The sequence below is a fragment of the Pteropus alecto genome, unplaced genomic scaffold (genome assembly GCF_000325575.1).
Source record: "Pteropus alecto unplaced genomic scaffold, ASM32557v1 scaffold20, whole genome shotgun sequence".
Classification (NCBI taxonomy): Eukaryota; Metazoa; Chordata; class Mammalia; order Chiroptera; family Pteropodidae; genus Pteropus; species Pteropus alecto.
In genome coordinates, this window is record NW_006436298.1 from 7,864,273 (window position 1) to 7,873,518 (window position 9,246).

The 9,246-nt window shown below is 40.4% G+C and overlaps 1 long non-coding RNA gene across 2 annotated transcripts in view; it reads right to left on the reverse strand.

Moving 5' to 3' along the window:
* LOC112480595 overlaps positions 1-9,246 on the reverse strand; it is a 20,238-nt gene that overhangs the window by 3,646 nt on the left and 7,346 nt on the right. For both annotated transcript variants that reach the window (XR_003046663.1, XR_003046664.1), the window contains exon 2: positions 2,313-2,416. This is a non-coding gene — a long non-coding RNA (uncharacterized LOC112480595). The remainder of the gene's footprint in view (positions 1-2,312; positions 2,417-9,246) is intronic.

Below are 9,246 nucleotides of genomic sequence, written 5' to 3' on the forward strand. Positions count from 1 at the left end.
CCTGCCCTTCGGCAGGGCCCTTTGCCCTCTAGATCCTTGTTGGGATGCTGGCAAGTACCATACCTTGGTGCTAAGCATTAGAAAAGAAACCTGATTCAACTGATCAACCTCAGGAGACTGGGAGCTCTGTGTGTGTGTGTGTGTGTGTGTGTGTGTGTGTGTGTGTGTTTAATTACAATAGCGACATGATATTTAAAGATTTCTGAGTATATCAAATTATATACAGGAAAAATCGAGAGCCACATTTTTCTTTTGAATCCCTAAGGAACATCAGAATTTTTTACCTAGTTTTATTTCAGAATTACCTAAGCTCTCTCTGTGTGTAGCGTTCATAGTGTGATGTGCACAGCATGTAGTCATATGTTCACAACTGAATCACAAGGCGAGGGAATGCTAACTTTGAATGAGACGCTCTCTCTGAGACTCACAGTCTCTCACTACCTCTGTTCTCTTCCTTTCAATGAAAATCTTAGTTATGAAAATAATCTCAGAGTTGAAAAAGCATTAGGTGAGAATCCTTTTCTCTTCTGAACAATTTAAAGATATTTTTGAACACAGGAAATATTTTTCACTACAAAAATAGTACATTATTGTCATAAAAACTTTAAGTAAAAATAGGTAAAATAAAATATAAAGGTACCCCATTCCCCTTTCAATCCTTATTCCCAAACCCAAATCCCATACTCAGGGGTAACCATTGCTTAAACATATTTTTAAGAGGACTTAATAAGCAGAACACATTTTCTTCAGATTTTTTTGCTTTAAGATATGAAAAAAAAATGTCAGAGAAAGAGAATGCATCTATATCTTGCCGATTTTAGCTGGGCAGAAAGGGATAACACTGACACAAAATGGATTCAAGGCTAGAAAGAATCATATAAAGAAGGTAGCAAAAAGAATAAGAGACAAGATTAAAAAAAATTCTAAGAGAAAAGTGTACCCCTAGACAGAAATTTGATTTCTTGGGGGTGGGGGGGGTGGAATTAAGAAGAGATTCAGTATTACCGAGTTTTAAGAATTGAAACTTCCAGAGAGAAGTAGAGATAGAATGTGGTTCACACACCATGGGAAATGGTTCACTCAAGGGAATGTGAAGTGTGTCAGCGGGATGGTGACAAGGGTCCCCCATGGCTGCCAGTAAAATGAAGAAGATAGTTGGTGACATTTGATTGCTAAATGCTCAGTTTCAAGCCCTTGGGCAAAACCCACGTTGTATAGATGCAAAGGAATGATGAGATGGACTAAAAATGGTTGGTAATAAGAAAATGGAAAGCATGACATGAGAAGAAGGACATCGATGACCCCAATAGTACATTTCTTTTTTAATAATTGAAGATGATGATTATAATTAGAGGGTGTGGCTAAGAAAATAAAGACCAGTAATGTTTACTAAGTAGGGCATATGGGAAAATCTTTCTGGTTTTTGTTTATGGCTACAGCGGTTGGCAAAGCCTACTACTGATTTGTCACTAGCCTTCTCAGAATTTTTTCTTTTTCTTTCAAAAATAGCCACCATATTTTTTGAGGTCATTGTATTGGGATTAGAGCTCTTAAGGCATTTTGCATGAGGAAATGTTTGAAAATAAGATCCTCCCCCACAAGCTAATTGTGGGCTTGAACTCATTTAGGAAAGAGAGAAAAATCCTCCTTAAAGGGAAGTGAAAAGAAAAATGAGGAACAACTGTATGAAAGAGGTAGACTAGAGATGTTTATGTTCAGTAACTTTGTTTTATCGGTTTCTGGGTGTAATGTGAAAAAAATTAATAGATGATGCTTGAATGGGAAGTGGTGAAGTGGAAAGAAGAGAATGAATTCACCAAAATAAGGTTAAGCTATTTTTGTTATTATTGTCAAGCAGTTATTATTTATTAAACTAGGGTTTTTTTAAGTATAGGAATTATGAAGATAAAAAGTTGATATGTAAAAAGACATAACGCTTGTTTTGTTATTTATGTTTTTAAACTTCTTTTGCAGCACTTTGCCCGCTAGAGTATGTTGCACCATTAGTTGGAAATCTGGCTTTGAAAAGTCAGCAACCAGTATTTTCTCTAGTTATCCCACCTGTTGAGCCTCAACACTAGAAGGGAGGATTTAGAGCAAGCATTTCTTTAGGTGGATAGACCGAAGCCAGTGTGGAGCAGGGGGAGTGTTTAATACAAAGTGGCAAAACTAGCTGTTTACCCCTCCAGTCCTGAGTAGCTGTTTGAACCTAAACAATGGGTTAAATAAATAAATGAGATGAATAAATCTTTGGAAATCGCATGCTTATTAGCTGCATGCTAAAAAACAAAAAACAAACAAAAAACACGTACTTGCATTTCAGATTGTTGACTATCAGGAGCCCCAGTTGTGGTTAGAATCCTCTTGAATAGTAGGAACAGTGCGGTCACATGGCGACATCAGGAGAATGTGATCACTAGGCCGCAGAGAGGGTGAGAACAAAGGCAGCTTTAGGCTCTACCTACATTCTCTCTTCTTCTGCCCTGCTCTCCTCTTCTTTTCTCTCCTCCTCCTTCTCCCCTCCCCTTCTCTCCTCTTTTTTTGACAACTTTCTTTTTCCTCTGTCTACTCGGCTGGTCCAAAATGGCTTCTTCTAGTTACCCCACCTTCTCTCCCTGCTCTCCTTACATTTGCATCTGCTGCGTCTTTACCCTGGACTGTTCTCTCTCCTCTTAGCCTGACTACACCCTGTCTGCTCCTTCAGAGTCTTCTTGGTGCAGTCTTTTCCAAGTAGCTGCCCTCCATCCCTCAAAGCTGGATGTGTCCCACCTGTGAGCTCCCAGGTTCACTGGTGCCATCCACTCCATCTTAGGTCTTTCTACCGTATTGCAATTGCCCGACCACTTGTGCTTTTCCCCCACTGCACTGTGAGCCCCAAGAAGACGGGATTGTCCCTTGTGCCCTGACAGCTTCATACAGAGCATGGAAAAACCTGTTGGTGTGCCCTAAATGGTGTGCCCTAGGATTGTATAGTGCCCTTCTGACCAGGAGATCAATAAATACTTATCGAATGGATGAATGAGTAAACAAACAAACAATTAACAAATTGATTATTCACACTTCCGAATCACACATAAATTGTTTGTGTAATCACAATATCTGTTCTTCCCAGCTTTGTCTTCATCAGTAAGGCATACATCAGATTTACTTGGGTCTGGGGTTTAAGTCCAGAAGAATTCTATAATGCAAATCAGTACAGTTCTATTACTAAGTAAAACTTCACAGAAACTAATAGAGAAGAACCCTGGCCTACCCATTGTCTTGAATTCCCTGACTAAGGATTCCAGTGGCTGGTATAACCCAGTTGCCTAAGAAACAGGACACCTGAAGGGAGATAGTTCAAGATGAGTAGCTTTGTCCATATCTGGGAGGCAAGGTCTACTTTAGATAGCAAATGACTGAACAGTTTCCTCCAGGAGTCCATTACTACCCACTTCCATCTAGGCTCATGCTCACCTGTAAAAGGAGGGTGATAATATCGATTTAAATCCTAAAGTTTTTCACAGCCTGGTATAGGTAATCCTATTCTAGCTCTTTTCCATAAACAGCAGATCTAACTGCCAAGTTACAGGTATCATATTCCCCAGTGGGGCCTATTGTGAATTCTTGAGATATCAACATCGAGAAAAACCACGTTCTGTTTCTAATTGGAAGCAGAAGGGGATAAACTATACTCTTTGAAGAGAAGGTGGGATTTCTTTGCTAAAGCTCATGGGGAAATTTTTGGCTTACATGATTTTGCTGCCTTGACCACATAGGTCAGAATGTCCCCAGGTATAAGAAACCCATTTCCAGTTGTCAAATTCTGTACCAACTCAGGATTAATTTCTCTCTTGGATAGTTTCAGTGCCCTTGTCCATAGTCATGTTTGTCTCTCGAGCATCCTTTAGTCAAAACAAATAAGTACAAAGAAAATCTTCACGGTAGCCTGAGGGGCATTCCTTACACAGGAGCACAAGAGGAGTTTCCAAGAAACAAATGAGGATCTAGGATGAGATCAGGTCAGTCTCCTTTGAAAATGGCTATTTAAACAGTGAGCTTCTAACATAGGTGACTGCATAAAATTTCACTATTACGATAGGAATCATGTATTATGTCCAGTAAATATTTTGTTTTGTTAATTTCAACTCCAGTTCTTGGTTTCTGGGACATTTTAGATTATGCAGAAGCTGAAAAGAGGTAGCTCATAAGTAAATTATTTCTTTTTATGGTATAAATAACCCAACTGGTGGTGTGTTGGCTGATGGTAATGGTTCAAGCCAAGCTTTGTTCTTTCCTGGGTTAAAGTTTTTCCAGAATCACATTTAGGAGCAACTACATCCTTTCCTTACTAAGGTTTGAACTATAGAAGGAGAAATGGAAAGGAGGAAGCTTGGCTGACATTGGAGTCACTAAATATTCCATTCCAGAAAGCCAACCAGCACTTGGTCAGCCATTCAGGACACCTGGATCAGGTGCTTCTTTCTTTACTTTAACAATATGGGAGCTACATATTCAGATAATATTGAATGTAAACTGACCAGTTAGCTTCCCAAAGTCCCATACAAATCACCCATCAGGCATCGGATAGTGCCAAAAATAGTCTTATAGACAAAAATATCTGCTCCACTTCCCAATCCCTGATGCCTAAAATACCACTACTAAAGGTTTTTATCTTCGTATTGAAGAACTAAGTTCACAAGCCAGAGGTTTGGGATTGTGTCATTGTGCCATTGTGGCAAGTCACTTCACCTCTTTGAGCCCCAGTTTCTCATCTATAAAATATAATCAATAATACTATCTTTCAGATTGTTGTGGGAATAAAATGAGATTAGTTACTGTCAAACTTTGGTACATTTGATAATTATCTTGGGTGTATGACGAAAATGTAAATGCTTGGACCTCTTTCAAGAGTTAGTGTACAGACTTATTTTGCCAAGGCAAAGAATTGTACGAACGTAAGTAATTGTTCTTGTCATCCTGCACATTCCTGGATGGATTAACACTTTGAGTGCGAACCAGCTGTTGCACAACAGAAAAGGGAGTGGGGTTGAAAAAATGGACATTTACTAAATATCTAATATTGTCTAGGCCCATTTCACACATTATGCAATTTAATTATATGAGGTAGGGTAAGAATTCCCATTTTACGGCAGCGGAAGCTGAGGCTGAGAGAAGTTAAGGTTCTTGTTCAACATTACACAGCTAACAAATGACAGGTTTTGTGAACCTGCTTTACTCGCTTCCAAAGCCCAAGTTCTTCCCACTATACTGGAATTAATTTATTAATTAGCTATGGATTCTTTCTAAATGATCATAAGCAGAGACCAGACTTTTAGAAGAGGAGAGAAAGATATAAATATGTCCTAAAAGTGTGAGTCTCAGATCAGAAGCTTCAGGATCACCCTAGGAACTTGTTTGAAATGCAAGCTCTTGGGGCCCACCCCAGACTTCTGCATCAGAAACTCTGGAAGTGAGGTCCAGAAATCTGAGCTTTAACAAGCCCTGCAGGTGATTCTGATACACATTCACATCTGACAACCTCTGCTATAACCTGAGGCACTGAGTGTGAGTGTGTCTGCGTGTGTCTATGTTGTGGGGAGGACTCTGAAAGAGTGGAGGGGAGGGGCAGCATGAGGGCACCATGAGAAGGGGGAAGGTAACTGAAAGTAGAGATAGGCGATCTCAGAGTGCTCATCTTCACTCCTGATCTTACTCTGTTGTCTCGGTCTCACTAAGAGGCCCCAGCGAGACGTGGCTGTAGCCCACACACGCCATACCAGAGAATAAACTGATGTCAGGATAGTCTTCAGTGTATTAAAGGATTTGCTAAATATCTGAGCTAATCATTCATTCATTTTACTTAGGCAACTGGCAATTTAGGGCAATAAGAAAAGGTTCAAGCAAATATCAGAATCATCTCATAATGAATGGAGACAGAAAATGTGCATTTAAAAAATATTCCTCTATCTTTTTGCTTTGACCTCACCTCCCCATACTCTCCCTCTCAGAAACACTATCTGGCCATCATTGGAACTATCTTGCTCGCTTTCAAATTAAAAAAAAAAAAAAAGTGTCGAGATTTTAAAAGAGTGAATGGAAATCAATAACCAAGTAACAGGAGGCTTAAAGATAATTAGAAAATAAATATCCTTAAGAGTGGAATTACAAGAGTGTCCAGGCAAGATGGCAGAATATGTAAACACTGTGCTTGCCTCCTCTCACAACCGCATCAAAATTATAATTAAACTACAGAACGACCATCATTGACAATCACCTGAAGTCTAGGTAAACAGAGTCTTATAACTAAGAATATACAGAAGCCACCTCGAGACCAGTAAGAGGGGCAGAGACGTAGAATGGGCTGTGCCTACACCCACATGTGGCAGTTAAAACCTGGGAGGGCTATCTCAGCTGTAGAGTTCCCCCTGAGGAGCAAGGGGTCCCAGCCCCACCCCAGGCTCCCCAGCCCAGAGTTGCAGTGCCGGAAAGAACAGTCCTCACAACTTCTGCCTGTGAAACTAGTGGAGATTGTAGCTGAGTGAGACAGAGGGGGCTGCCAGAGTACCAGGTACTCCTCTTAAAGGGCTTGTACATGGACTTACTTGCTGATGGACCTACTTGCTCTGAGCTCCAGTGCTGGGGCAGCAGCTCAAAAGTCGCCAGGGACATACAGGAAAGAACTAAATGGACTGGCTGGAGGGGCAGCTTTCTCCCCAACAGAAGCGCTGGCAGAATCCATTGTTCCTTTATTGAGCCCTCCTCCAACCCAGTGTGCATGCGCAGATGGGTGCCATATCTGAGTCTCCATCAACCTAACACCATTCACCCTGCTCTGGTAATTCCCTGAGACCCTGCTCCACCCAACTTGTGGACCCACCCAGGCTGCTTCCAGTGTCTTTACATAAAAACGACCAGTCTTGGCTCATGTTGCGGACTTTCCTAAAATCTCTCAAAGGTTCACAAACCTCAAACAAGTAGCATCTGGCCTCTGCATGCCCCATACATCTTGATAAGCAGCATAAAACCTGGCACTAGCAGCACCTGGCCTCAGCTCACAGCTTAGCCTTTTCTAGGCACCTCTAAGCCCAGCACAAGTGGCAACCACCTGCAGATCACTTTGTAGCTCATACAAAGTTGCCTCGGGCAAGACACAGATAGCAGCTGATCTTGGCATGCACCAAAGCCCTTCTCAAGAAGCCCCAGAACCAGTACATTCAGCGGCCAGCTTCAGACCCCACAAAAATACCACCCAACTATCCCCCAGAATGAAACACCCAAAGGGCTGACTTGGCGAGCACCAGAGCCTCACTAAAGCCAATCCTGCTCTGTAGGGTCAGCCCCTGCACAACAACTCCTCCACTGTAGTCAGGAATAGTCCTTACAACCAATCAACTTGAGATACAACTCCATTCACTGACATACAAACAGCAACCAAGGCTGAACTACAACAGGGGGGTACATACAAACACAACCCACACAAGAGACACACCTGGAGCACCCAGCTCAGGTAACCAGGGAGAGTGTGCCACTTGGCTCCACAGGACACCTACTACGTAAGGCCACTCTACTAAGACCAGGAGACATAACAACTCTACCTAATACATAAACACACACACACACACACACACACACACACACACACACACACAGACACATACACACACACACACACACACGGAGGCAGCCAAAATAAGGAGACAAAAAAACATGTCCTACATGAAAGAACAGAGCAAAGCTCCAGAAGAACTAAACAAAATGGAGATGAGCAATCTACTAGAGGCAGAGTTCAAAACACTGGTTATAAAGATGCTCAATGATCTCAGTGAGAACGTCAACAAAGAGATAGGAAATGTAAAAATGGAGATAAAAATATATATATATATATAAAAGAACTAGTCAGAAAATGAAGAATACAGTAATTGAAATGAAGAATACATTAGAGGAAATCAACAGATTGCATGAAACAGAGGATCGAATCAGTGATTTCAAAGATAAGGTAGCAAAAAACACCCAATCAGAAGAGAAAAAGAACAAAGAATCTAAAAAAGTGAGAGTAGTTTAAGGGGCCTCACAGGGATACCAGAAGAAGAAGAGAGTGAGCAAGAAATTGAAAACCTATTTGAAGAAATAATGATGGCAAACTTCCCTAACTTGGTGAAGGAAATAGATATACAAGCCCAGGAAGTACAGAGAGTCCCAAACAAGATGAATCCAAAGAGGTCCACACAAACACCCATTATAATTAAAATGCCAAAGCCAAAAAAAAAAAAAGAGAATCTTAAAAGTAGCAAGAGAAAATAGTTACCTGGAAAAGAGCTCTCATAAGACTGTCGGCTGATTACTCAACAGAAACTTTGCAGGCCAGAGGGGTTGGAATGAAATATTCAAAGTAATGAAAAACAAGGACCAACAACTAAGATTACTCTACCCAGCAAAGCTATTGTTTAGATTCAAAAGACAGATAAAGAGCTTCCCAGACAAGAAAAGGCTAAAGGAGTCTATCACCATCAAATCAATATTACAAGACATGTTAAAGAGACATCATTAAGAAGAAAAATCAAATCAAATATATGAATAATAAAATGGCAATAACTGCATATCTATCAACAATTATTCTAAATGTAAGTGGATTAAATGTTCCAAACAAAAGACTTAAGGTGACTAAATGGATAAGAAAACAAGATTCTTACATGCGAGACTATGCGAGACTCACTTCCGATAGAAAGACATACATAGACTGAAAGTATGGAAAGCACAAAGAGATGGAAAAAGATATATCATGAAAAGGGAAACAAACAAAAAAGCTGGGATAACAATACTTACACCAGACAAAACAGACTTAAAAACAAAGACTATAACAAGAGACAAAAAAGGACCCAGTAATTCCACTTCTGGGTAGTTGTCCGAGAAAACTCAAAACACTGCTTTAGGGGGATGTGTGAATCCATATGTTCATTACAGCATTATTTACAATAGCCAAGATATGGAGGCAGCGTGGGTGTCCATCAGTGAATGAATGGATAGAGAAAAGATGGTACATATATGCAATAAAATATTGCTCAGCCATAGAAAAGAATGAAATTTGCCACCTGTGACAATATGAATTGACCTAGAGGGCATTGTGCTGAGTGTAATAAGTCAGATAGAGAAAGACATGCCATATGATTTTACTTATATGTGGAATCTAAAGAACAAAATAAATAAATAAAACAGAAACAAACTCATAGATACAGAGAACATTTTGATGGCTGCCAGATGGGAGGT